The following is a 27,998-nucleotide window of genomic DNA, read 5'->3' as shown; positions in this document are numbered from 1 at the left end:
GATAAACAAAGTTGTCTCCATCACATGAAACAAGAAGGGTATATATCTGGGTTTTTTTTTTTTTTCATGTCCCTTCTGATAACCAGTTTTGCTATGAAGGACCACCTTTCCTTTATACTCAGTTTTTGAAGTTTGGGTGGGGCTGACCCCACTCCTTGGTGTCAGGGGTAAGCATGTGACCAAGATAATGTGGTTTCTATTCTTCTGTTAACAAAACCAATGCTGTAAAAAATAATCTTATGCATACACATAAATGTGCAGGTGTATCTGTAGGAGAAATTCACAAAAGTAGAATTACTACGTCAAAGGGTAAATGCCTTTGTGATTCGATGGATTTTCCTGAATCACCCTCGATAGGAGTTGTCCACTCTTACCAGCTACACAGACAGTATCTATTTCCACACAGACTGGCCAATAGAATATACTGTCAATCTCCTGGTTTTTTGCAGATCTGAGAAGTGACATCACAATTTTTTTCTTTTTTTCTTTTTTTTTTTTTGAAGATTTTATTTATTTATTTGAGAGAGAGAGCACAAGCAGGGGAAGAGGCAGAGGAAGAGGGAGAGGGACAAGCATACTCCCCGCTGAGTGGGGAGCCCAACACAGGGCTCGATCCTAGGACCCAGAGATTATGACCTGAGCCGAAGTCAGATACTTAACTGACTGATCCACTCAGGTGCCCTGACATCGTGATTTTTTTTGTGAACTGTCCGTTTTTGTACTTTGCTCCTCTTTGCTCTTGAGTCATTGGGTTCTTTGGCCACATTTCTAAGAATTCTTTATGCAATAGGGAGGTTAACCCTTTGTGATATTGTCTTGCAAATATTTTCCCCAGATGTTTGTCTTTTGACTTTGCTTATGGCTTTGCTTTTCAATGAAGATGTTTTGATTTTTTTATAGTTGAATTAATCAATCTTTAATAGCTTCTGAATTTTGAGTCATACTTAATAAGGATGATTCTATGGCAATGTTTAAAGGAATTTACCCACACTCTCTTCCAGTACATTTATACCTTTAATAAAAAGCACAGGTAAATCTTTGATCTACACAGAATTTATTTTGGTGTATGGCGTGAGGTAGGAATCCAAGCTGTTGTTTGAGACCGGAGAAGCCAAACCCAAACCAGGCACAGAGTAAGGTGATTTCGTTCCCAGAAAGACGCCAGACCTGTTGCCAGAACATGATGCATGATACAAAAGAAGTGCCCACAACTGACCAGGACAGCCAGAGCAGCACCAAGTCCAGTAAGGTGACACTAAGAAGACAGCAAACCCAGGGTCCCCGTCAGCACGAGGACACAAGGAGACCAGGAGAAGGACCTGAGTAGCTGCTTCCGGGCTCCAGACAAAGCCTAGAAAAAGATAAATAAATTCAGTGTTCTTTTGTATCATTCACTAGCATTTTAAAGTTTCCTTCATACAGATTTTTTTTAAGTAATCTCTACGCCCAATGTGGGGCTCGAACTCACGACCCCGAGATCAAGGGTTGCAAACTCTTCCAACTGAGCCGGCCAGATGTCCCTCCTTCATATAGATTTTGTGCATTTCTTATGAAGTTTGTTTTTGGGTCTTTTACCTTTTGTGCCACTATCGTAGATGGGGGTCACCACTTCCATTATCTCTTCTAAGTGGTTGTTGTTAATAAAAATAGGGAAGCGATTGATTTCCTTCGTTAAATTTTGGACCCAGCCAACCGAGTATTTTTATTGTTTTGTTTTATTTTGTTTTACTTTCCTGGCAGATTCACTTAGGTTTTCCAGGTATAAAACTGTATCATCTGAGGGGCACCTGTCTGGCTCAGTTGGTAGAGCGTGCAACTCTTGATCTTGGGGGTCGTGAGTTCAAGCCCCATGTTGGGTGTAGAGATTACTTTAAAAAAAATCTGTATGAAGGAACCTCCCTTTTTCCATTTTGAGATGACTGAAAATCGAGAAGGGCGTTTTCCTTGATTCCAGGTCCTGCATGCTCAGTGAGAAGGAAGAAAAGAGAAATTCACATTTCTTGTGGTAACTCCTAACCTTTATATTTGTTCACTCGTTTGCCACTCCCTTTCCCTTTACATAGTAGATTTCTACCAGACTTCCAGCCCAAGATCAAATATCACTTCCTCTGGGAAGCTCTCCTTAACCTCTTTACCCAAATCTGGGTGGCCTATATTTGTCCATCACAGAGGTCACCCCAGTCATTGCCCTGCACTGTGGGAGGACATGATTAGTCCGCACTGCACCTCCCTGTAGCTGGAGTTCTAAGAGGAAAGGGAATGTGTTCGTTGAGGGGAGCACTTGCATTCAGCCTCCCCAACATCCATCACCCCCTGGATCCCCTTCTAAGGTTTTCCTCCTCTCATTAAATACAGTAAGTAGGGGGTTGAAATCAAAAGTTTTCTCTCCTCTAGCCTACGGGAGGAACATTTGGCCCAAAGTAGACCAGATGGACCTCCCTCCCAGGAATTTAAATATTGGGACAAAAAGAAATGTTTGGACTTCCAGATGTGTGTCCACTCTAGGGGCCAAGTCCTCCTTCCTAGCCTCTGAAGCTGCCCACCCACTTTTAAGGTTCCTGTTGACCCCATGAACAGCCCATTTCCTTCCAAGAAATTCACTTTTGCTTAAGTTGGACACAGTTGACGTCAGGGTACACTCTGCTGCGGTAACAACCTAAAATCTCAGTAGCTTAACATGGTCGAAGTTTATTTCTTGTTCATGTCACAATCATGGAGGGTTGGCAAGTCATTCAGGGTCCCAGGCCCTTTCCATCTTGGGTCTCAACACTCCCTTCGGGTCCCTGGAGTCATCAGGTCTTCTGCACCTGCTGGCAAACAAGAAGAGAATGTGGAGGATTGCCCCAGAAGTTCTTGAGGGGAAGAAAGGTCATATATCAGTTTCTCCCCAAATTCCATTGGCCAGAACGTATTCACATGGCCCCACCTAACTGCAAAGGAAGCCAAGAAATGAGGTCTACCTGTCAGAATGAAAATACAAACAGGGTTTGCTGCTACTGCTTACCACCAACCAAAGTATATCTTGAGTGTTACACTTGCCATTGTACTTTCAGCCCCTAACCCCCTGCCTACACAGAGTGCCAGCTCCATAAATACTGAATGAACAAATGAATGACACGTGATATTGTGTAGTCTTCATAATCACCTTCATGAGGCTCAGAATAGGTAAGTGACTTGCTGAAGGTCACCCAGCTAGTAAGTGGCCAAGCCAGGATTCAGGGCCATTGTTCCATTGTTCCATGCTGCCACCAAAATGTTCCATCCGTGTGTTGAGCGCTGAGCTGTGTGGGAAAATGAAATGGATAAGAGCCAGCCCTTGGCCTGGAGGAGTTTACATCAAAAGAGAAAAGTTGAAGAGCAGCCCACGTTTGCCAAGATTTAAAGACCAGCTCAGGACAAGAACACACTTCCATGCCAAACGCATTGCACAGTCAAATGTGGAGAGCAGAGAAATGCACTCCGGGTTGAACCCAATGGTCTGGGAAATCCTCAGAGACAAGGCAGAGCTCAAACATCAAGAGAAGATATATGCACACAAATTCTCCCAGGGACATTTTGGGATTCAGGCTCTGGTCAATCAGCATGCTGCACTGGATTCAACAGCAGGCAATGTGGGCTTTAGGTGTCAGCCTAACTGCTCACCTGCCACACTATTTGTCATGGACTGAAATTCTCAAAACTGTTTTAGTTTGTATGAGAGAAAAGCAATTCAAATTGGATCTAACAAAACAGGTATATGTTCTGATTCATATATATTAAAAGTCTGGGTAGAAGTGGCCTTCAGGCATAGATTGATCCAGGGACTCCTACCAGGGCCTTGGAATTTGATCTCACTGTCTTTTAGTTGATCCTTTGTTCTTGGCCAAGCTCTCGCCCCTTGCTGTACCAGACTCTTATCCTCTCAGGAATAAGTCTAATGGAAAGAATGATTTTCTTCCTAAATTGTTCTGGGAAGGATCCTATGACTTATTCTAGGTTAACTTTAGTTGAGCCATCACTTTTAAGCTGGGTGGAATCTAATTTGAAGTCCTGGATGGTAAGTGTCTGTATCCTCTATTTCCAGATCTTGATGACCTCTGGTGAGGAAGGATGCAGAAGGAAGAGACTAGCAAAATGACTTTTCCCCACATAAAGGGAGACCTCAGCCTGACACCTCCTTTTGAAGCAGTCAAGAACCTGCCCAACGTATCAGGACACATCCTGTAGAAACCTTTAGTAGGGGCGCCTGGGTAGCGCAGTCGTTAGGCGTCTGCCTTTGGCTCAGGGCGTGATCCCAGCGTTCTGGGATGGAGTCCCACATCGGGCTCCTCAGCTGGGAGGCTGCTTCTTCCTCTCCCACTCCCCCTGCTTGTGTTCCCTCTCTCACTGGCTGTCTATCTCTGTCAAATAAATAAATAAAAAAATCTAAAAAAAAAAAAAAAACCTTTAGTAGACAGGATTTTCTTCAAACATCCAGTGAATGGAGGCCTCTGTTGGACAAAAGGGAGCCACAAAGATGTGGTAGGTCCCAAGGTTGACAATAGTTGGTGAGCTATCCCCATCCTCCAGCCTGCTTGAAGGAGCAAGATATTCTGTTCAGTTCCCCTGAGCAACGTTATCTTATCTACATGACTCATTTTGACAAATAGAGCCTGGCATGGGAACCACTGGGACAGAACTGGTGGCTGGGCCTGGGCAGAACAGGCTGGAGGATGGTTAGGAACTGTCTTGCATCCACATGGCCCAGAATTCAAGAGGCCACCACTGTTTAGGCAACATGTGTGACAACAAACAAAAACCCACTTGTGCTAATTTAAATACAATGATAGTATATACATTAGGAATGCTTCAGCAACAAGTAGCAAAGACTTAAAAATGAGGACTTTTTTTTGCATAATAGTAAATAAGTGATAAGACACTGTGTAGACTCAGCTGCTCAATGGTGTTATGGAATCTCTATGATTTTCTTAGCCTTGCCCTCATGGTGGCAATCTGGCTGCTGCAGCTCCAGACATTGTGTTCACATTCTAAGTAAGAAGTAGAGGGAAAGAGAATGTGCCAGCCACACCTGCCCCCCCTTTTTTTTTGGATAAATAAAAAGCCTTCCTATAAACCTTGAGCAGGCTTCTGCTCCCATCTTACTGATCAGAACTGAGAAATACAGCTTCCCTAAGGTGCTAGAGCAGCTAGAAAAGGAGACAGTCTAGTTTACTAGACTACAGTGACAGTAGAACGAGAGAAGGAGTGAGGAATACCAAACAGCATCAACCACAGGAAATTTTATTGTAAATATGGTAGAATAATAATTTGGGGACATCAACCTCTGTTCTTTTCAATTTCCTGATATTTTTTTCTTCCCTGCCATCAAGCTAAAAGCTGTGCTTGTCACCTCAAGAGAGGGTTGTGAAAAAGTGAGAAACAGAAAAAGCCATGAGTCTGGCTTTTATGTCTCAATACTTTAAGTCCTTATCAGAGAAACATAAAAGCCAAAAATAGGGTTTGCCACCTTCAGATCAGGAATATTTCCCTGGGGCATAGGGAAAAAGAGAAAGAAGAGATGTAATGAAAAAAGAGAGGGTTTGGGAAGTCTCTGAAGGCCAGGCCCTGAACCCTACTTCTTGTGGGGGAGGCAGCAAGACTCCAAAGAAAGGTTTGAGAAGTCTAAGAGCAGATGGAAAAAATGCTTCCCAGAGTACCTTGGTTCCCAGGGGGCATGAGAGCAGCGGAATGATCCCCTAGCCTTGGCGACGGTCCAGGAGAGGCCAGCGTAGCTGCACAGACAGAAACTAAGTGGCCTGTGTGAGCTGATGGTCAGGGATAGATGGCTAAGAATGGAGGTCTTGGGCACCCCTGCATGGACTTCAGGACCGACACTGCCCACCATAGCTAGGCACTTCAAAAGCCACCCAGGAATTAGACACATTCACACAGAAAGGTGCAAGAGCCATCTTGGCCTCCAATAGAAATGATAGTGAATTACAAAAAATGTAGAGAAGGCTATTCATGCACCCTTGGGTATGTGGACTGAGGTGACAGTCCGTGACAGAGATGGCTGGTCGCCTCCCCCAGCATCCATTCTCCCCTCGTCAATTAGGAATAAACTCTTACTTTTTGCAGAACACATTTCCCAGACTCCCTTGCAGCAAGGTGTGATCGTGACTACGCGGTAGCCAGAAAGATGTTACAAAACCGCTCTGTGGGATTTATAGGAAGTCGCCTTGAAAGGGAGGAACCTGCGGAGCCTGGAGGCTCAAGTCAGTTAAGCATCTGACTCATGATTTTGGCTCAGGTCATGGTCTCAGGGTCATGAGATTGAACCGAGTCAGGCTCTGCACTGCACCTGACGTCTGCTTAAGATTCTCTTTCTTCCTCTCCGGAGCCCTCCTCCCACTCGTTCTCTCTCTCTTTCTCAAATAAATAAATATCAAACAAACAAAGGGAGGCACGTGCTCTTTGTCCCTTCCTCCTTGTTGCTACCTGGCATAGGCAGCTCCAGCAGCCATCTTGGTCCAAGAGGTGACCTTGAAAACAGAAAGTGGGAGAGAAAGTGGGGCCTGAGTCTCTGTGACGTGGCCTGCCAGCTCCAGATGTATTTGACGTGAATGGGAGACGCACTATATCAAACAAAATGCCACAGGCCGCGTGGCTTAAAGAACAGAAACGTATTTTCTCACGATTCTGGAGGCTAGAAACCCGAGAGTAAGGTGTTAGCAAGCCTCCCTCTGTGGCGCGTAGGCGGCCATCTTCTCCCTATCTTCACAAGGTCTTCCCTCTGTGTCTCTGTGTCCCAGTCTCCTCTTCTTCAAAGGACACCAGTCGTACTGGATCAGGGCCCACCCAAATGACTTCATTCTTCCCTTCATCACCTCTTTAAAGGCTGCATCTCCAAAGACGGTCACGCACCTAGCTGCAGGGGCCAGGCCCTCAGCACACGCACTGTAGGAGGGGACGCCACTCAGCCCGCACACACACTTGCTCACCGGAGCCAGGCCTACCTTGTGATACAGCTCTGCGTAAATCACACTCCTGCCCTTGCTGTGACTCAGTTTCCTCTCTTGTGAAGCAAGGGGCTTAACAGGCTAAGGGTGCTGTTCACATTGCTTCTCAACAACTCCCTCTGGGGCTGCTTTTCAGCTAAATTTAGGGCCAATCTGTCCCCATCGTGGGCTTGGTGTAGCTGGAGAAGGGTGTGGGCAGACTGACAAAGCGCTGGCTGCGGGCCCGCAGCCTCTCTCCTGGCCTCCCTCCCTCTCCTGCCAGGAGGCTGGGACTGGCTCAGGCCCTCCAATGACCACCGACCGTCCTCCCATGATGCCCTTAAAGGAGTTGAAGACAAGGCCTGTCCCTGCGGCCAGCTTGCCCTGGGCTTCAGAGAAGAGACAAGAGTTATGTCTGACAAAGGTCCATTCTAGATGCCTTTCATGGTTACGGAGAACCCTCATTTTACAGATGGAGAAACTGAGGCAAATCCCTACCTTTATACCAGGGCCTGGAATCCCACCCTCTCCCACCTTCTTGAAAACGTCTCTCTTCTATATCTTCAACCCCTTTCAACTGCACCCATTCCATTAAATTTTAAAGGTAATTCACCAGTTAAAAAAAAAAACCCTAAAAACAAAAATGAAGTTACATTTGCCATCCCTGTTCCCCACCCTCCCCATACCCCAACCCCTGGTGGAACCACATTTTACTGTTTTCCCCAGTGTTTTTTATGCAAATATAAGCAAAGACAGAAATATTTTCATATTTCTCATTTCCCCCATGACTTCCACAAAGGATGGCACGCCAAATACACACTTCCTCCCATTGCCTTTTTTTTTCCACTTAACGGTATATCCTAGCGATCTTTCCATTACAGTACATAGAAACTTTCTTCATTTTTTATAGCAGCAAAATATTCCATTTATGCATCTACCATGGTTTATTTAATCTGCGCCCTATTGGGCTATTTCCAGTCTTGTGAGAAAAAAGTCAACAGCAACAATGACCAACCAACACGCACACTCACACTCATACACACACACACACACACACACACACACACACACACACACATTTTTATCCACGCCAAGTAGCTCCATAGCATAAATCCCCAGAAGCAAGACTGCTGAGTCAAGGATAAATGCACCTGTAATTTTGATAGTGACATACTGTCAATCACAAGAATTGTACAAATATGCAAAACCCCTCAGAATGCACACACATGCCCATGTCTCTTTCGGCTCCCTAGAGTCAGAAGAAAAATGACAAACTAGGGAAAAATACTCATAACTCAAATCACAGACGAAGAACTCTCCTGCTTCATACGTGCAACCCTTAAAAATCAATAATAAAAAGACCAATGAACCAATAGAAAAATGGATTAAAAATATAAAACAGTCTCTACAGAATAATTTCCCCAGACCTATGAAAAGCTGCCAAGTTCCCTCGTAATAAGGGAAATGAAATGCACATCAAAACCATACCAAGACGCTATTTTTCACTTACTGAAGAGAGGCCAAAAAATCCAAAAAGTTGACATTTCATCATCATTTATACATTTTCTCTCTTTTTTTAAGTTTTTATTAATTTACGTAATCTCTACACCCAACGTGAGGCTCGAACCCACGACCCCGAGATCTGGAGTCGCACGTTCTTCTGACCGAGGCAGCCAGGCATCCCCATTATTTACACATTTTCAAAGTTCTCTCCTTTGTCCTCTCCAGTTACTATCCTATTTCTCATCTCTACTCCACAAGCAAACTCCTAGAAACATCTGTCTAATGTCACTGCCTCCATTTGCACGCCTACCCAAAACACTGCCAAGGCAGGAGTTCTCAACCGGGTGTGATTTCGCCCTCCAGGGGACAGCAGGCAATGTTGGAAACAATTTTCGTTGTCACGGCGGGGGGGGGTGGGGTGCTACCAGCATCTAGAGAGTAAAGGTCAGGATCTTCTAAACACCCTCCAAGGCCCAGGACAGGCCCCACAACACAGAATCATCCAGCCCAAATGTCAACAGTGCCGTTGAGAATCCTGGCATTAAGAGTTTCTCTGGCGTCCAATCCGGTGGACTTTTTCTAAGTTTTCATGTACCTTGACCCCTTATAGCATTCAGCGTGTTGACGGACTCTCCCTTCCTCCTTTTTAAAAAGCTGACTTGTGTGATGCTGGCTTCCCCTCTTCCAGTCCCTCCCCCATGTGGCAATCCAGTGTTGGGGTTCCTCAAGCCTGGGTTCCTCTCACTCCACACTGACCCTAGTTGACATCACACACGGCCTTGGCTTTAATCGCTGTCTGTCCAAACCTCACCTTGGAGCTTTTTTGTAGCACTAACTTCTTGCTCCACAGTGCCACCCAGATGTTTCCAAGGTCCATGGCTCCCATAAGGCCAGGCTTGCCTTCTTGGTCCCCCGTACCACCCTCAGTGACCGGTAAAACCATCAGTCTAAAAATGCGAGCCAGATGCTGGGACATCATCCTTAAAGCCTTCCACTTCATCAAGCCTCACCAAGTCCAGAGATGTACCCTCTAAATATCTCTCTAATTCATTCACTTCTCCCCGTTGTCACTACCACCAGTCCTCTCCAAGTCACCATCACCTTTACCCTGGACCACCGTGTCATCTGTGTGGGTTCTCCACCACCGCCCTGCCCCCCATCATCCACAGGGAACTTTTCAAGCTCCACATTGGCCTCCACTTGCTCTTAGGATCAAACCAAAACCCTTCACCTGCTGGCATGGCCTGGTACCCCCTAGCCTTATCTCATAGCAGCAGAGAGGATCCCTGCCCCTGAAGACAGTACAGGGGACTTTCCACCTGAGATAGCTTATAATTCAGGCCCCTGGTCACTTAGAGCCCTTAGTGTCACTTGATACGGTGACACTTGAGTGACACAGACCTGAAGGAATTGAGTGGCAAGCTGTGTTGCGACCTGGGGCGAGAGTGTTCCAGATAAAAGACCAGGAAGTGCAAAGACCCTCGAGGAACAAGACAAGCTGAGTATATTTCCCCACATACTCGTTTGCATTTCGTATTTATCTTGGAGCGGCCAGTTCTCTATCTTTGCTGTTTGTCCCATGGCGTTCGTGGGCCATCTCTTTCTGATTTATAAGAGCTAATTTTGTAGTAAGGTTACTACTAGCCCTTATCCGTCGTTTGGATTGCATGCTTTAAAAATAGTTGGCCACTTGTTGGGGCGCCTGGGTAGCTCTGTCGGCTAAGCGTCTGCCTTCGGCTCAGTGTCCTGGGATCGAGCCCTGCATCCATCCAGGCTCCCTGCTCAGCAGGGAATCTGCTTGTCCCTCCCCCTGCCCTTGCACTCTCACTCACACACACTCTCTCTCTCCCTCTCAAATAAATAAACAAAATCTTTAAAAAATAATAAAAATAAATAAAAATCGTTGGCCATTTGTGTTTATTTTGTTTGCAGTAGTTTTTACTGTGTAGAAATTTTAACATTTTTATAGTCAAATTTATAATTTCTGAACTTGGTTTCTCACCAGCAAGACACTTTCCTATCGAGACTTTTTTTAACTCCTTCATATTTTGTCCTAATTCTTTTATAGTTTTAGTTTTAATTTTGAAAATCTTGATCTATCTGGTGTTTCCTATGCTTTAAAGAGTGAAGTATCCAGTGAGTAAGGATCTGGATTTATCTTTTTCAAATAAAATAGAGAAAAAAAGAAAAAGAAAGAAAATAGAGTAGCCCATCTTTTCCTCACTAATTTGAAACGCCCTCAAGCCAGATATTAAGCTCAAACCTACCTCTTTACACTCACTCTGCAATGCAGAGGGCAGGGTTCTGCAAACCAGCTTTCTTCTGGGTCAGCGCTCTGTGTAAACTCTGCCCATAGGGGGCGCTAGAGACAGACTTTGAGGCTGGAGAACGAGAAGGACCTTCCTGCCCCTGCTGCTAGGATCTTGAAGCTATGGTGAAGCTAAGGGGTGGCTTGAGGGGCTTTAGCTCCCTACCACTTCATCAGATCCCCGACAAGTCCCAAATAAACATATTCTAAATTCAACAGTACCCCTGCTCTCCATTGTTGCCTCAAAACAAACTCCTCTTCCCCTTCCTCTTTCGGTCAGATTGCCTTCCCAAAGATGTCTACAGAGAAATTCTAGAACTGATCCTACTTGGGTTCAGAAGGAGAGATCAACAAGTCCTAAAGGGGCTACTGTCCCAGATCTGAGATCCACACACAGCTCACCCGGACTGTGAAACTTACCTTTGCAAAGCGGAGCCCACACAGGGGTATTGACTCAGAGATAGCATTCCCAGCCCCTCACTCTCTGGTTCCCCTCCCAGCCACATGCCACTCCGGAAGAAGGATCCAGGCTTCAAGGGTGCCAGGGATCCACCCAGCATATCACAGGACCACGTGGCATCAGCTCTCTCGCTGGCTGCTGTATGCAGGGGAGGGGTTCTATTTTGTGTGACTCCCCAAGACAGACTTAGGGCTCAAGGGTGGAAGGCAAGGGGCCCTTCCCATTGCCAGCCGCTGTCTTGGGAAGGAGCGAGTTCCCCATCCCTGATCCTTTGCCGGGAGCGTGTTCCCTCCAGTATTCACATGACTCACCGCTTGTCTCCTTCCAGCTCTCTGTCACTCACGTGTCACTGTATCAGTGAGGCCATCTGTGACCACCCTATCTAAAATTACAAACCTCCCACTCCATCCCTCTTCCTTGCTTCACTTCCTTAGCACTCATGATCATATATTTTATTAATTTATCTTGCTTATTATCTGTCTCCCACCACTGGAATATAAACTCCACACGGGCAGGGATTTTGATGTTTTGTTCATTACTGAATTCTTCGTGTCTCCATCAGTGCCTGGCACGTAATAGATGCTCAACAGATATTTGTTGAACAAATTCCTCCCAACCACCTTAGAGGTTAGTACTGTTTTTATTCCCATTTCACGGAAACTGAGGCACATAAGGATGAAATAACTAGCCTTCACAGCAGCCGTGGGTTTCCAGTCCCAGGCATGCTATGCCCAGCGCCCATTTCCTTATCTCTCCACTATATTGTGGTTACAAAATGCTTATTGAGGCATTGTCTGGAACAGAGGAAGCCTGGAAACAACCTAATTTCCCATCAGTAGGGGAGCAGTTAAATAAATTACAATACTAGGCATCCTGTAATTGCCTATAAAACCAACCTATAAACGAATTAAGCAAATCTATACGCACTTATTTGGAACAATCTCCAAGATATTGGGGAGTAAAAAATAGCAGGATGCAAAACAGTACATTGCATGTGCTCTTATCCATAAAAAGTAAACAAGATAATCATATGCACATTGGGTGGATATGCAAAGAAAAGTTCTGAATGGATACTGTAGAAATGGTTGACAAGGCAAAAGGGAAGCCTGTGGGTCTCCAGTAGGAGGAAGACTTTGCATTCCATTTTGTATCGTTGGGATTTTAAATCATGAGCATGATTTACTTTTTTTCAGCATCATAGATCTTCCACATTGTTTAAAACTCAAATAAAGCTACAGGGCTTATATAAAAAGTTGGCAGTCCCCTACCTCATCTCTTTGTACTGCAAATCTTCTCCGAAAGGCAACCAATTCAACTCTTTAAGCTGTTCCTTCTGTTTGCTATTCTCTTTCTAAGTCAGCGTTTCTCAAACTTTAAGGAGCACGTGAATCACCCGGGATCTTGTTAAAATACAGGTTCTGATTCAGCAGGTCTATGGTGGGTTCCAACATCTTGCATTTCTAACAAGTTCCAGGTGATGCTGATGCTGCTGGTCCATGGATCATTCTTTAAATGGCAAGATTCTAAACAACATGCCAATACACCTATTTCTTGATTTTTCTGCTTTTGATCTTACTTCCTAACATAGAAAATGAAAATTTAGTTCTCTTACACCGTCACCCCAGCCTCTCCCACACACAAGCATCCTGTCCTCATCCTCCCAATATAGTTATATACACTTTTTGGGTAAAATAATTTTTTAGTATTTATATTATCATGCCTTCGTAGATAATATTCACAGCTCAGCCACATCGTATGCTATGATTACATTTCCCTCATTGTGCAACTTTTTGTTTTCCCTGGAGTTAATAATTGCTTTATTTTTTCATTTCACCTTTATTAATGCATTCTCAAACTCCCCTGACAAAGCTGAAAATCTCTTCTTGATAGATTCAAACACATCATATACTCTAAATCTTGGAGCCTCTGTCCTCTTGGTCCAATATAGATTCCATATATTTCCTCAATTAAAATGACCAAAAAATAGACTGGTAAACAGAGTTTGTGGCAGGAAGCAGAGAGGAGCGTTTAGTTCCTCAGCTATAAATTAGGACTTCGTGACTGCTCATTGTATCCTAATCTCCCTTATTCCTTTTAGTAATACTCCACCCCTGACCCAGTTTTTGGCTATGCATATTGCCGTGCTGATAGAGGCTGAATTTCCCAGTCTCCTTTCAAGCTGGTGGACTAAATACTTGCTGACCATATGAGTAGATGTGAGGAACGCCACTTCTGCTGACCATATGAGTAGATGTGAGGAACGCCACTCACTCCATCTTTCCTCCCTCTTGAGGACTAAAACGTGAATAGGGTGTTCACAAGTCAGCTTCAGCCAAGAGGATCACCTACCTCTGAACTGTTACCTGAAGAGAAATAAAATTCCACCTCGTGATAAACTTGGACCAGACCTGGATTGACACAAAACTTTCCCCCTGTGATGTAATTCACATGCTCCTCTGGGAAGACACTGGCATTCTCGACAGAATGCTTGAACAACATCCTCATAAACTTTAATTCAGGTAAGACCTCTTCTAGGAAGTGAGTTCCCATCCACTCAGCTGTCAGCCAGTCAGTGCCACTAATGATCCAGAATCAGACATTCTATTTTCTTGTGTCCAACAATGAATACTTAACCATTCTCTTCCCTATAAAAGGGAAAGGACTCTTTGAACTAAGTTGGTCATAAGCCTCTTTCCTCATGGCAAACTTGAAATAAAACTTTGGCATATGCTCCTAATTAACTTATCAGAAGATTTGTTGGAGCCGCTGTAATGTGGGGCCTCTTTGTTACAATGGCTTAGCTGTACCCTAATTAAGAGAGAGAAGAGCCATTGTCTACCCACCCCCACTGGGCAGAGACTCCCCCGCAGGTGGGACTCTTTCCTCTCTGGGCCTGTCTGGGTCCCCATGTGCACTGCCCAGCGCGTGGCCTGGCCTAGAGCCTGCTCCCGGCGACTACTGAACTTGAACTTGAAATTGAAATGGGAGCTTAGTGGTGCTCATATTTGCGTCTTCACCAGACTGGGAGCTTCATTGCAGTGATCATGCAGGTCTTGAGTGAAGGACTTTGAAAAACAGCCATGCTCAGTGTGCCAAAGGGAAGATGTTTTGTCCAAGCTTCGGAGAGGCCTGGGAGAGAGGGCCAGCCTGGGAGATGGAACTTCTCCTGACCAGTTACTGCATATGCTCTGACTCACGAAATAGTCCCAAGAGCCCACAAGGTGGGTATTTGGAGTAAACCTCAGCAGCTTTTCCCCGTCTACCATCCGTGGGGCTGAAAGGGAATAGGGAAATGAACAAAAACTGGGAGGGGCCCTGCCTGGACCAAGAACAGCAATGTGTCACGAACTAAAGGGATGGAGTAACTCTCTTATTAGAGTTCTGTACACCTGAGACTTAAATGGAAAATAAGGGGATGTCAGGGAACACCCTCTGGGGCTAGGTTGGGGCCTGGGTGAGGCCTGGCAGTCACCGTTCTCCACATCCTGATCCCTGGGTTCCAGAGGGCCATGGCACTAGGCTAGGAACCCAGCAGACGGCCCCTGCCCGTGGCCTGATTATTTCCAACTAGCCAGGCCTGGGCCCTGGGTCCCTTGGGAAAGGCCTGTGTTCCTTTTCTGGAGGCTCATTGTGTTCTGGAAACATTAAGAAATGCCAAAGGCAGCCTTATGAAGACCGAAGGGTGTCTTAAATGTTTACACTTGCCTAATAAACACTTTTAACACACACCCAAATACAGTGCAATATAGTTGTTCCGTTCACAAGATAATTACAGGATTCATCAAGGATATTGACTCAGGGCACCCCATGGGATGCTGTGGGGAGGATGTGGTCTGAGATGGGACACCAGGACATGCTCTTACTGTCCCATGAATGTCCCCAGTCCTCAGTCCCATCAGGGAAATTGTCATGTCTGAATATATGACTGCACATAGAAATCCTATCAGGAGCTTACATGGAAGTCTCTTCGGGGATGTGAGGCCTGGACCAGATTTCCCCCAGGCCCTGGGCAGGTCTGTGAGCCTGGCCTGAGCCCAGGGGTTTGACTGGGGCTGACCCTGAGTTCTAAGCAGGGAAAGTCTCCCGCAGGCTGCAAATACAGGAACCAAGGACTGCAGGCCTAACTCCAGCACCCACAAGCTGGTGGGGTTGCCTCTTTTGGCATGTTTTGGCCCATGGGTCTGGCATAGGGACCATCCCTCTTGGAGCAGGGAGTGAATGGCTGAGATTGAAGGACTCAGACCCTCCAAGATGCTTGGGGCAGAGTTAGAGCTGCCTGGTGTCCCCAGTCGTTCCTCCCCGGCTGGAATCAGAAGAGGGTAGGGATAGGAGAAAAGTGGGGTCTCAGACCCCTATGAACTTGGTCTGAGCCTTCAACCCCACCCCCAAGCCCAAGAGCCAGGCCCAGTCACCCAAACAGGAGACAGACAGAGCTTCACAGCCACTGAGAATTAAAAACTATTGATTTTCCCCATTAGCTAGAGAACGCCATCAGAGTGCATTAAAACCAGGCAAAGCACCAGCATCATGAATAATTAACATCCACAAATGACAACCCATGGGGCCCAGGGGAGGGGGGAAGGGGCGCCCTGAGGCTTGGGACACCCTGACCCCTTCTGACTCCCACCCCAGGGAGCCATAGCCTGGCCTGGCCTGGCCTTCCCTCCTCCTCCTCCTCCCTGAATCTCCACGCTCCCTCCTGTCTCCTCTCGTTTCCTCTCCTCTCCTCAAGGAAACACCAAGTCTCCAAGACAAGCAGCCCAGGCAGACAAGGAGCAGGGAAGACAGAGCACTGAGACAAGAGTCCAGGTGCTCGGCTCTGCTGTGAGTCATTCTGCGACCCCAGGGGAGTCTGCCCCTTTCTGAGCTCATTCCCTCCTCTGTGGAGTGTTGGGGTTGGCTTAGCGGGCTTCTAGCTACGTCTATAGGTTTGTGGTTCCTGAGAGGGACAGGGACTGACCCAAAGCATACAGCAGGACTGTAGCAGAGCCCACACTAGAACCTGGGGCCCCAGACCAACCCCCCTTCCAGCCCAGCCGAAGGGGCACCTTTGCACAAATCAGAAATCAGTCACCCTCTTTGGACAGACCAATTCAAAAAAGGCACCCCTCTAAGTGGACTGATGTTAAGAAGGCACTCTTCAGGCTGACCAATGAGCAAAAGGTGACCCCCCCCGACACACACGCACCCCCACGCTGTCACAGCACTAAAGACACAAAGCTTGGCAGAGCAGTGGTAGGGCTGGATATCGGCCCCCCACTCACCATCTGCCAGGCTGCCCTGCGTGGGGCTGTGTCCCCAGCCCCCACCTTCTCTTAGCCAAGGAGGTGCAGATCTGTCCTTCCAGCCAGTGGAATTCAGTTCAACAAATATAGATGTTTCCTTCCAAGCTTCTCCGCCCTCGTCCGCCTCCTCAGCCCCTCAGCTGACCCAAGTTCCTGTCCTATCCTCCTCCCATCCATCCTTCGGCCTCAGAGCCCCGGGAAAGGCGCCCCGCGATGACTACCTGCTACAGCCCTGACCACGTCACCTCCGTCTGCCTGTCCTGCACCTCACCATCCGTCCTGCATCTACTCACTCTCTCTGCTCAGGAGCCCCTGGAAAATCTCTGCGCGCTCCTTAAGACCCAGCTTAAAGACCTGCTCCTCCAGTCCTCCCTGTCTTCCTCAGACAAGCCGGCTAGTTCTTGACTCTGGGCCCTTGCATCTACTGATCCATCTTCCTGGACAGTCTCTCTCCAGATCATTCGGCCGCCTCCTCCTGCTGGTGGCAGCTCCAAGGTCACCTCCCCTGGAGGTCTTCCCTGAGCACCCTATCAAACCACCTCCCCATCTTCAGCCTCTCTCACATCTCCCTGCTCTATCTTTTCATAGCCCTTTTCACACTCAGAAGTCATGTTTCCTCCGTTGATTGGTGTTTCCAGGGCCACTGTAAAGGCTGTGTATGCTCTAAGTTGCAAGGGAGATGAGTGGGGCTGAAACCCAGCCTGTAATGGGTACTCCACGCCACTGTACGAAGGCTGCACCTGCCTACACTGGCCCCGTGTAGATGAGCTGGGGCCCCACTGGCCTCCCGCCGTGACATGCAAGCCCCCACCAAGGCAGGAAGAGTGTCTGCCCTCTCCGTTGCTGGTGCCCAGCTCCCAGCACAGTGCCTGGCACATAGATGCTTCCAACATTTCTCAAGCGAGCAAATTCTATCCGGATTCCCTTACTTCCACCCTATTCCCCCCACTCCTCAACAGGATGTACGACTGCATGTAATCCATCTCTGGGTCCTGGGTGGGGGGGCGTCCTAAAGGAAGCCAGTGAGGGAACTGGACCCAAAGTCAGCAGCGCTGCCTGTTCAGGGAATCCGGTGGGAGGATCCAGTGGGCGGAGGGGTGGACGTGTGAGTGGAGGAGTCCTGGAGATGCTCCCTGGAGCTCAGAGCCCTGTCCATCGCAGGGGTGCCGTTCTGAGCCCCTCAGTCCTGCCTGGCTCCCTGGAGGTGCCTCTGGAGGGTTGAGTTGGCCCAGGCACTGCGACCACGATCCCAACGCCCAGTGCTGCACAGAGACTCCTGGGCAGAAGGGGGCATCTCAGCGTGCGTCAGAGGCAGGCAGTCTCAGGTGGGGGCGGACCTAAGGCGCCGCCCTTCCCTCTGCTCCCTGTGGCCGCTGCCTGGCCCGCCGGCCTTGCCAGCTCTGGCAGGGAAGGAGTTAACCTCCAGGCTTCTCAGCGTGAATGTAGAGCTATTAATACCCACAGCCAAGCGGTCTGCCAGAGCAGCCACTGGAGTCGGAGGGAGCAGGCAGCCGAGGGAGCGAGCTCCAGCCAGAGCCAGAGCCAGGACTCCAAGGGCCCGAACTTTTCTTGGGGGACAGCGTGGGCGCGGTGCCAGCTTCACCTGCCCTCCACCCACCTTTGAGCTTCGGGTCCTGATCCTGTCTTCTGGAGGCCACCCATGTCACCCACCCCGGGCGGGCAGAACAAACTTTCTTAGGGAAACCGCCCCTGCCGCCCGCCGTGCTGGCTGGACAGGGAGGAGCAGACGTCTGGACAGACAGATGGACAGACGGACAGGGCATCTGCGAGCCTGCCCTCCCGGTCCCGACTCTGACGGGCAACAGCAGAGTGGGCAGCCAGGGGGCCTAGGTTTCCACGAGGGGCAGCGAGGGGCCCTGCTGGACCTTTGTCTACCAGCCAGCGACCTCTGAGTCCCGGCGGCTCCCCAGAAGCCACTCCCTGAGGCCCAGCGCTGTGGGTCAGGACAGGAGCCCCCATCAGACAGAGCCCCGGGCTCTTCTACCGCCGAGGCGACGGGGAACCTGAGCGAGAAGGCACAGGTGGCAGGTGGGCAGGCGCGGGGCCCCGAGGCCAACCGGCTGCTGACCCTGGAGCGCTCTGGCTCGGGCACCCCTGCCCAGGCTGGGGACGATGCTGCCGAGGCCCCCACCAGCCACCCCTGCCCTGTCCTCGAGCTGCCTCCAGCCTGGCCTCTGGGCTGTGGAGCAGAAGATGTGCCAGCCTTCTGCTTCGTGTGCTTCCACAGGGAGGAGGACGAGGAGCTGCTGGAAGAGGTTCCACTGCAGAGGTCAGTGCCCGGGGGGGTGGGCAGGGTGAGGGCACAGGGCTCAGACCCGGGGACCTTCTCCGTCTGTCCACCACTTACCACTCACTGACGCCTCCCCGAGTCAGACTCTCGGACACCTGGCCGGCACCGGAGCCGCAGCCTCCTCCCTGGCTCCCCCATTCTGGTCCCACGGTGCCTTTCCTGTCCTCTCCCATTGTGCTCAGGCCCACCCCGCACAGAGCCCTCCACGGCCCTCCACTCCCACGGGATGAAGTCGGCCCTCGGCTGGGCATTCAAGGCCTGCGTGATTGGGCCAACCCCACCCACCTCCTTGTGCTCTGCTCCCCTATATTCACCCCCAGTGAAACTGCCTTGACTGCCCTTTCCCTGGTTCCTGTCCATCCAGACTCAGCGATAAAATCTCCTCCTCCAGGAAGCCCTCCAGGAAGCCCCTGCCCCACCCTGAGCTGAGAGCCACCTTTCCTCCCCACACTGCACTGACACCTAATAATGTTCAGTCTTTGTTGAATTACTCGGTGGAAAACGTCTGCATGTATATGTGCTTGTGTGTGTGTGTGTGTGTGTGTGTGTGTGTGTGTGTGTGTAAAAGTGAGAAAGCAGCGACGGGGTGGGAATGAAGGTTTGTGTGGCTGTGTGATTGAGCATTTGAGGGGGGTGATTGTGAATGTGCATACATGTTCGTGGGAGTGGGTGTAAGTTCTACGTACCTACGTAGGTGAGGGTTTATGCATTATGCCCGGGTGAGGGTTCAGGCCCCAGGGGCCATTGTCCCTTTTGCCAGCTCTCCCCACCCCCACCTGCAGGGAAACCCAAGCTCCAGCCAAGTGCATTACCCAAGCTGTGACCACAGGCTCCGGGAATGGATGGAAAGTCTGCAGGGGACACAGGGGTCACCTCTGCTCTAGCCCAGCCCTCCCACGCCTCCATCACTGCCTGAGTCAGCACTACGCTGGGTGAGGGAAAGGGCAGGCTGAGGGCTGACCCGGGTGCCCCTTCCAGACACCTTTCAGGAGGGTGGGGGGCTGTGGGCTCCTATAGCCTGGACCAGGTTCCTCCCTGAATTTCTCTGTTGGACCCCCAGGCTGTAAATTTCCCTCTGTGGGCCTCTGTCTCCTCATCTGTGGAATGGGGAGATACCCCTGCCGTGGTTGTCAGTTCAATACTCAGGAGTGACTGAGCCCCCCCAGAGCGCCAGGGCCCTCGCCTTCACAGGGTCACAGCCTGCCAGGAGAGACAGACAAGCAAACAGATCAGTTTGGTAGAATGAGGGGCACGCTGACGAGCATGGGTGCACTGTGCTCAGGGAGTCGGACAGCAAGACGGACCACTTGTGCCTGCAGGGGCCCTAGGAGAGCTGCCACGTCTGTCTTACTGTCCGGGTCCCCCACCCCAGGTGGTGAGCGATGTTGAGGAAGGAGCAATCACAGGGAGTGGGAACAGCAGGTGCAAGGGTGCGATGGTGTGAGAAAGAAATTGTAGGAGGATGGGGGGAGATGAGGCTGGTGGGGTCCAGGGGGGCCAGGTCCCAGGGGCCTTGACTGCCGAGCCAAGGACTTAATCCATCAGTGGTGGAGTGAACAAAGCAGGAGACTCAGTGCAACTCTCCGTAAGTCCCAAAGCAATGAGCTCCTGAGAGAAGCATTATTTTCATAGTTAGGGCTCAAAATGCTTGTTGCCTGAGTGAAAATGGCATGGGGATATAGAATACCAGAATCATCTGAGTGAATCGTCAAAAAATACACACTCCGGGGGCACCTGGGTGGCTCCGTCCGTTAAGCGTCTGCCTTCCGCTCAGGTTGTGATCCCTGAGGTCCTGGGATCGAGCCGAGAGTCGGGCTCCCTGCTCAGCGGGCAGCCTGCTTCTCCCTCTGCCTCTCCTCCTCCCCTCCTCCCCTCCTCCCCCCCCCACCATGGGGGATGCCCCTCTATCTCCTGCCCTGGGGATATAGTGACCTGAAGGGCTTCTTTCCAGCTGGTGGGCGCTGGCCCTTTAAGGCCCAGAGAGGGGACACCCCCAGGCTGGGCAGACAGTGACCACAGGTGCCAGGTGGTGAAGCTAAAAATACTGAGTGATGTGGACATTCAGGCTGCAGGCTGGGGCGGGTGGGAGGGAAGGCTCTGGAATCTTTCTTTCCTACTGTGGGAGGGGCAGTGGGCAGTGACGTTTGGTGGGGTCCCCTTAAGGGCTTAGGGAAGGTGCCCCCCACCCATGAGAGGTGCCCCTCTCAAGCCCTTCTCCAGCCCCTGGAAGGCGCCGGGACTCACTCCCAGTAGCCACTGCCATACTTAGTAGCCCTGAGTCCTGCTGATTCTATAGCCTCCTGCTTCTCTGCAACCCTCTTTGGGCCTCTGTAAAATTAAAGAGGTGGATTTTCTCAGGCACTTAGGGACAGAGAGGCAACAAGGGGTGCAGGCGACCAGGTCCCCCATTTGTAAATTCAACACGCTTTCCCTGAGATCTCCGGGGTGCCAAGGCCACGAGGATGCCCGCAACACCGGCACTTTTCCCTGGGTGAGCTCACAGCCTAGTGAGGACAAGACGGCACACACACAGGACCGATTGCACGCAGGCAACGTGCTGTGACAGAGGTGTGAGCGCCGAAGCCCCGGGCTTCTGTTGGGAGATGATGCGAGAAACCGCCCTGCCGAGAATACATCTGCATCAGATGAAGGCTTGTCAGCAAACGCGTCCCCCACAGCGCTGCTTCCCAGCCACCTACCTCTGGCACTTTGACGTCTTAATTAAGGCGAGGCCAGCTGTCGGAACCAATAAGCCTGGAAATCACCGTGGCTTGACACAGAGCCTATGTCCTGCCTCTGCAAAGTTCTAGAGGGGTAGGGGTGTCAGGGAGACTGTTCCCCGCTCGGCCTTTCGGGGACCCAGGCTCCTCCCACCTTGTGACGCGGTTGTCACCCAGGGCGTCAAGATCCACTACTGGGTTCTCTGCAACCACTGGCAGACAGAGAAGAAAGAACACAGGAATTACATGTGAGGTTTTATGAGCCAAAGCTGGAAGTGGCCTACTTTACCTCGGCCCGCACTTATTGGCTAGAACGGCTAAATGGAAAAAAAAAACAAAAAACCAAAACCCAAAACCCTGGGAAATGTAGTCCAGCTGTGACAACCTTGTAGGGCTTTAAAAATGAAATATTTGAAATATATGAAAGCACCCGAAACCTAACAGGTGCCCAGTGTGTCTGTCTGTTCGTTCATTCATTCATTCCACATAGTTCACTAGAGACTGGAAGGTGAAAATACCATCTGTGTGTGCATTGGGCTTATAGTCAATGCGGGAGCCGAACAAAACATAAGTAAACAGGGGCGCCTGGGTAGCGCAGTCGTTAAGCGTCTGCCTTCGGCTCAGGGCATGATCCCGGCATTCCGGGATCGAGTCCCACATCGGGCTCCTCCGCTGGGAGCCTGCTTCTTCCTCTCCCACTCCCCTGCTGTGTTCCCTCTCTCGCTGGCTGTCTCTCTGTCACACAAATAAATAAAATCTTTAAAAAAAATAAGTAAACAAATAAATATGATTGAAACCCATTGTTAAGGAAATAACCAGAGGGATCGTGGGGAAGACACCCCCTTTGCATAAGGTGAATAGGGGAGGTAGAGATATTTCATCTGAGAGCTAAAGAATGAGAAGGAGCTGGGCAGAGTCGGGGTAGGAGCATCCCAGGCCCGAAGCACAGACGTGCAAAGGCCCAGGGGCAGACGAGAGTTTGAGGAGTGTGGGGAAATATCAGGCCAGCATGGCTTGTGCAGAGCACATGGTGGGGAGAGTAGCATGAGGTGAGGAATAGGCTAAATTCCTATTTCCAGCGTGGACATAGGACGAGTGGAGGTCAAGTGTGAAGTGGAGGGGCCTTGGTGGTGGCCTGGACCAAGGTGGGCCTTGGAGACAGGGAAGCAGGTGCCTCCTAGGTAGATTTAGGAGACAGAATCTGATGATGGGCTAAAGGAAGAAGGGAATGGAGAATGAATCTGAGGTTTCTGTGTGGGAGAGGCACATGAATGACGGGAAGGCCCAGGGGAGGGAAAGCACGGTGAGAAACCCAAGAATTCTGCCACGGATGTTTCCAACTGGAAAAAGCACATGAACTGCCCAAGCGACGATGTCAAGTGAGGGCTTGATCCTGAAAGTCTGGGGCTCAAAGGGGAACTCTTGGCTGGTGATAGACTGTCAGAGACATCAGCAGAAAGGTGGGCATCGGAAGCCGTGTGTGTGCCGTTCCGGCAACCAAGAGCGTCTCCAGGAGAAGGGAGAGCGGACAACTGGCCTCAAAGATTCCAAACAATCAAGGGAAGAGAGAACAGATTTAGCGACCTAGAGATCAAAAGTGACTTTGAGAAGAGACGTTTCATAAAGGAGTGGAGACAAAAGCAGGTGTGAGCGGAGCTGGCTGGTTAGGATGGTGGATTGAACACACACATTTAACTTCTCTAAAACCCCACTGGAAGGAAGCGAGCGGATGCTTTAAGGTATGCATTTGAGGCTGTGTTTGCTGCCCTGACGGATGACTGCAACTTGGTTGCTTAAGACCAGACCAGCGTACTATCTTACAGACCGTATGTCAGAAGTCCAACACAGGTCCCACCGGGCTAAAACCAAGGTGTCGACAAGGCTGCCCTAGGAAGCTCTTTCTGGAAGAACTTTCTGGAAGTTCTAGGAGAGAATGCATTTCCCAGTCTTTTCCGAGGCACCCTTTTCCGGAGGGCACCTGCACTCCTTGGCTTGTGGCTCCCTCTCCCCCCCCCTCGCCCCACCAGCAGGTAGCATGGTAGAGGCTCTCTGATCACAGCTGGGAAAGAAAGGCTTTCTGCTTTTTATGCTTCAAGTGATTAGATTGGGCTCGCCTGAATAATCCAGGACCTTCTCCCCACGTCAAGGTCCTTACCCTTAATCACATTGGCAACGTCCCTTTGTGCCAGGTAAGGTAACAGACTCACAGGTTCTAGGGATTAGGACACAGACATTGGGGGTGGGGGGCATTATTCTGCCCACGACAGTATGAATCAGCAGGAACTGATACATTGCCAGGAGACAACAACAACAAACTGTTGAATCTGGAAGGCAGACGAGTCCGTGGTAAGTGATTTCCCAGCCCGATGACGGTGCATCTGAAGCCAGCCCCAAACTGGGAGTGAGAAAAGCGAGGAGCTCCACGATTAACCGCACAAAACCCCCAAAGTCTCCAGCGTTAGGGGGCTAAGTCCTCCCTGGAAAAGGGAGTAGAGCTGGGGCCCAAAAAAAGGAGGATGGGTGTAAGAAGGACTTAATCCTCAGATTTCCTTCTCCAGCGCTTGGCACAGCTGGGCCCCTCCCCCTCCCGGACAAAGGCTGAAGGTTTATTCTCCAGAGAGGATAAAACACAGGGTCTCCAACAGCACAATGAGGGGGCCACTCTACACGCAACTAGAAGGATTAGTTGAAGTCCACAGCTGAATGTGGGAGGCCCTGCTCCCTACTCACCATCATCTGAGACCTTCTTCCCCCTCGGGGCTCCCACCACAGTGAGGTCAGGACTCACCTTTCCAGGCAGGACACCCCAGACTTCACGCCCTTCAGTCCCCGGATAGATTAACGATGAGTATTTTGTTAGCGTTGTCCTTTGGTTTGCTGTTTGTTCTCTATTGTCTTCTCCCTACAAATTTTTGTTTTCTCCACACTGCCGTTTTCATGTCTGTGTTAGTTCTGTCCTTTATCTTAGAGTTTGATGGGCCAAGAAAAGAATACCTATGTAGGTTGTCATCGGGGATTTCCCAGTGAAACAGCCCAGCCAGAATTCTCTAGATTGAACCCCCAAGCCAGCCAGCCCCCGCCCCAACACAGGGCTACTCATCAGCTTGCTTTTATAAATTGTATTTTTATAGTCTTTAATCAAGGCATAATTAGAGTGGAATGCAAAGGGTGTAAGTGGCCGGTTTAATGGGTTTTAACAAATGTATACACCTGTGTAACCCACACCTCAATCGCGACCTAGAACGTGGTCATGGCAGGGAACACATCTGCAGGTCTCTTCACGCCCTGATCCATACCAGCCCCAACACACACGCACAGGCAGCCACCCTTCTATCAGCTTTTCAAATCTTTTAAGCCTGAGCCAGGGACTGCCAACAGCGGAGAAAAACCTGTAATATAAGAAGCAGAACAAAAACAAACAGAAAAACAGAATCTGGAGGAAACAGAATACCAAGGGAAAGAAACCCTAAAAACAGAACGATGATGACTATATTCTGAAATTTAGGAAAATACATCGCAACTATGAAACAAACGCTAGATGCTATTTGGAAAGACAAAAACACTCTGAAAATGAACAAAACAAAAAAAGTTCTTAGAAATTAAGAATATCATCCAGAAATGAAAAATGTATTTAAAAGAGTTAGAACAAGGGGGCACCTGGGTGGCTCAGTCGGTTAAGCAGCTGCCTTCGGGGGCAGCATGATCCCGGGGTCCTGGGATCGAGTCCCATGTCTGCTCGGTGGGGAGCCTGCTTCTCCCTCTCCCTCTGCTCCTCCCCCTGCTTGTGCTCTCTCTCTCCGTCAAATAAATAAAATCTTAAAAAAAAAAAAAAGTTAGAACAGAGGTCAGCAAACTACGGCCTGCAGGCCAAATCCAGCCTATCACCCATTTTTTTTTTAAATAAAATTTTATTGGAACACAGCCACACTTTTTTTTTTAACTATGTCCTACGTACTATGTCTGTTTTCACATTAGCAGAGACCATTTGGCCCATAAGCCTCAAATATTTCCCACTGGGCCGTGAGTAAAAAAATTTGCTGACTGCTGGATGAGAAGATAAAGAAATTTTTCAAAAAATAGGGGCATCTGGGTGGAGCAGTCTTTAGGCATCTGCCTTTGGCTCAGGGCATGATCCCAGCGTTCTGGGATCGAGCCCCACATCAGGCTTCTCCGCTAGGAGCCTGCTTCTTCCTCTCCCACTCCCCCTGCCTGTGTCCCCTCTTTTGCTGGCTGTCTCTCTCTGTCAAATAAATAAATTAAATCTTTAAAAAAAAAAAAAAGAAAGACAGAAAGAAATTTTTCAAAAAATAGAGCAAAGGGACACCTGGGTGGCTCAGTAGGTTAAGCGGCTGCCTTCGGCTCAGGTCATGATCCCAGGGTCCTGGGAGGTCCCCAGAGCAGGGAGCCTGCTTCTCCCTCTCCCTCTGCTCCTCCCCCTGCTTGTGCTCTCTCTCTCCGTCAAATAAATAAAATCTTTTTAAAAAAAATTAGAACAGGGATCAGCAAACTACAGCCTGTAGGCCAAATCCAGCCTATCACCCCTTTTTTTAAAATAAATTTTTATTGGAACACAGCCACAACTTTTTTTTTTCTTTTTTTAAACTATGTCCTATGTACTATGGCTGCTTTCACATTAGCAGAGACTGTTTGGCCCATAAGCCTCAAATATTTCCCACTGGGCCCTGAGTAAAAAAAAATTGCTGACTGGTGGATGAGAAGATAAAGAAATTTTTCAAAAAATAAAGCAAAGGGGGGCGCCTGGGTGGCTCAGCCAGTTAAGTGTCTGCCTTCAGCTCAGGTCATGGTCCCAGAGTCCTGGGATCGAGTCCCACCTAGAGCTCCTTGCTGGGCAGGGAGTCTGCTTCTTCCTCTGCCTGCCACTCCCCCTGCTTGTGCACTTTCTCTCTCTCTCTCTGCTGATTGACAAGTTCTTCGAGAACGGAGAACCCAGTGGGGCACCTCCAGGGCTGCCACTGTGTGGAAAGTAGGAAAGAAAGAGTAAGAAAATGAGAGGACCAGTGCAGGAATCTCACACCTGAACAAAAGAGTTCCAGAAAGAGAAGAGAAGAAATAATCAATGAAATATTTCAAATGTTTCTCAGAATGGAAAGCCCTGAGTTTCTAGATCAAGTGCCTACTGCGTATCCAACCAAAGGATACAAGTAGACCCACACCAACGCCAGTCCCAAGTAAATTTTAGAACATAAGGACAGGAAGAACATTCTACAAGATTCTGCAAAGGATCAAGAACTGAAGTATCATCAGCCTTCTCAACGGCAATCCTGAAAACCAGAAGACAATGGAGCTGTTTTCAAAAGTATGAAAGAAAATGGTTGTCAATCTAGATTTCTGTACCCAGCCAAACCATTCATAAAGTGAGAGCAGGAAAAAGATTGTTTCAGATGTACAAATGCTCAAAAATTTTACCTCCCGTGCGGCCTTCTGTTTTTAATTTTGTATTTAAATTCAATTTAATTAATATATACTGTATTATTAGTTTCAGAGGTAGAATTTAGTGATTCATCAGTTGCATATAACACCCAGTGCTCATTCCATCAGGTGCCCCCCTTAACCGTCACTCAGTTACACCATCCCCCCGCCCACCTCCCCTCCAGCAACTCTGTTTGTTTCCTAGAGTTAAGAGTCTCTTATGATTTGCTTCGCTCTCTGTGTTCATCTTATTTTATTTCTCTTTGGTTTCTTCAATTCCACATATGAGTGAAGTCATTCAGTATTGTCTTTCTCTGACTTATTTCACTTAGCATAATACCCTCTAGTTCCATCCACATCATTGCAAATGGCAAGATTACATTCTTTCTGATGGCTGAGTAATATTCCATTATATATATATAATTACATATTTTATATATTATATATATAATTAATGATGGAATATATGGAATATATATATAGTCTTCTTTGTCCATTCATCTGTTGATGGACATCTGGGCTCTTTCCATATTTTGGCTATTGTGGTCCCACGTACTTTTCTTAAGAAAGCTCCTGAAGGATGTGTTTCACAAAACAAGGAAATAAGCCCACAAGAGAAGGACCTGGGATCCAGGAAATAAGGGAGCCAACACAAGAGAAAGAGATAAAGGGAATCTCCCAGATGATGGTGAAGGGAGATCCCTGGAGCAGCGTCTCTGGGCAGGAAGCCTGGTGGGCAGTCATTTCACATTGAAATAAGTCAGAAGGGGGGCGCCTGGCTGGCTCAGTCAGTAGAGCATGTGACTCTTGATCTTAGGGTCATGAGTTCGAGCCCCACGTTGGGTGTGGAGCCTACTTTAAAAAAATGTGAAATAAGTCAGAAGATTCTAGAAAAGATTTCTTTAAAGAGAGGAAAGTGATGGAATACCTAAGTATTTTAACTTTTGAGAGATTTACACAAGTAGGAGAGAATGTGGATCGCATGAGATATAAACACACAGGAAAAAAACTTTTGTTCAGAAAAG

The 27,998-nt window shown here is 48.7% G+C and overlaps 1 protein-coding gene and 1 long non-coding RNA gene across 5 annotated transcripts in view; one reads left to right on the top strand and one right to left on the bottom strand.

Moving 5' to 3' along the window:
* Positions 1–1,057: 1,057 nt before the first annotated feature.
* LOC123778079 (uncharacterized) lies at positions 1,058–25,302 on the bottom strand. 4 transcript variants are annotated; one of them, XR_015727296.1, is made up of 4 exons: positions 25,201–25,302; positions 3,146–3,281; positions 2,657–2,807; positions 1,058–1,351 (listed from the first exon to the last, which is right to left on the bottom strand). It is a non-coding gene; the product is annotated as an uncharacterized LOC123778079 (long non-coding RNA). The 4 variants fall into 4 exon arrangements; XR_015727297.1 differs by lacking the exon at positions 25,201–25,302 and adding an exon at positions 19,636–19,667 and having other exon boundaries at positions 2,657–2,810; XR_015727294.1 differs by lacking the exon at positions 25,201–25,302 and adding an exon at positions 19,636–19,667.
* SBK1 (SH3 domain binding kinase 1) overlaps positions 17,981–27,998 on the top strand; it is a 48,137-nt gene continuing 38,119 nt past the window's right edge. Inside the window, exon 1 of the mRNA XM_045775240.2 lies at positions 17,981–18,802. The gene's annotated coding sequence lies outside the window, so the exon portion shown is untranslated. The remainder of the gene's footprint in view (positions 18,803–27,998) is intronic.

Source organism: Ursus americanus, chromosome 2 (assembly GCF_024610735.1).
Source record: "Ursus americanus isolate L20-20 chromosome 2, mUrsAme1.1.p, whole genome shotgun sequence".
In the NCBI taxonomy this organism is placed as follows: domain Eukaryota; kingdom Metazoa; phylum Chordata; class Mammalia; order Carnivora; family Ursidae; genus Ursus; species Ursus americanus.
Note: the sequence above shows the minus strand (reverse complement) of the source record. Positions and strands in the feature narration are given on the sequence as shown.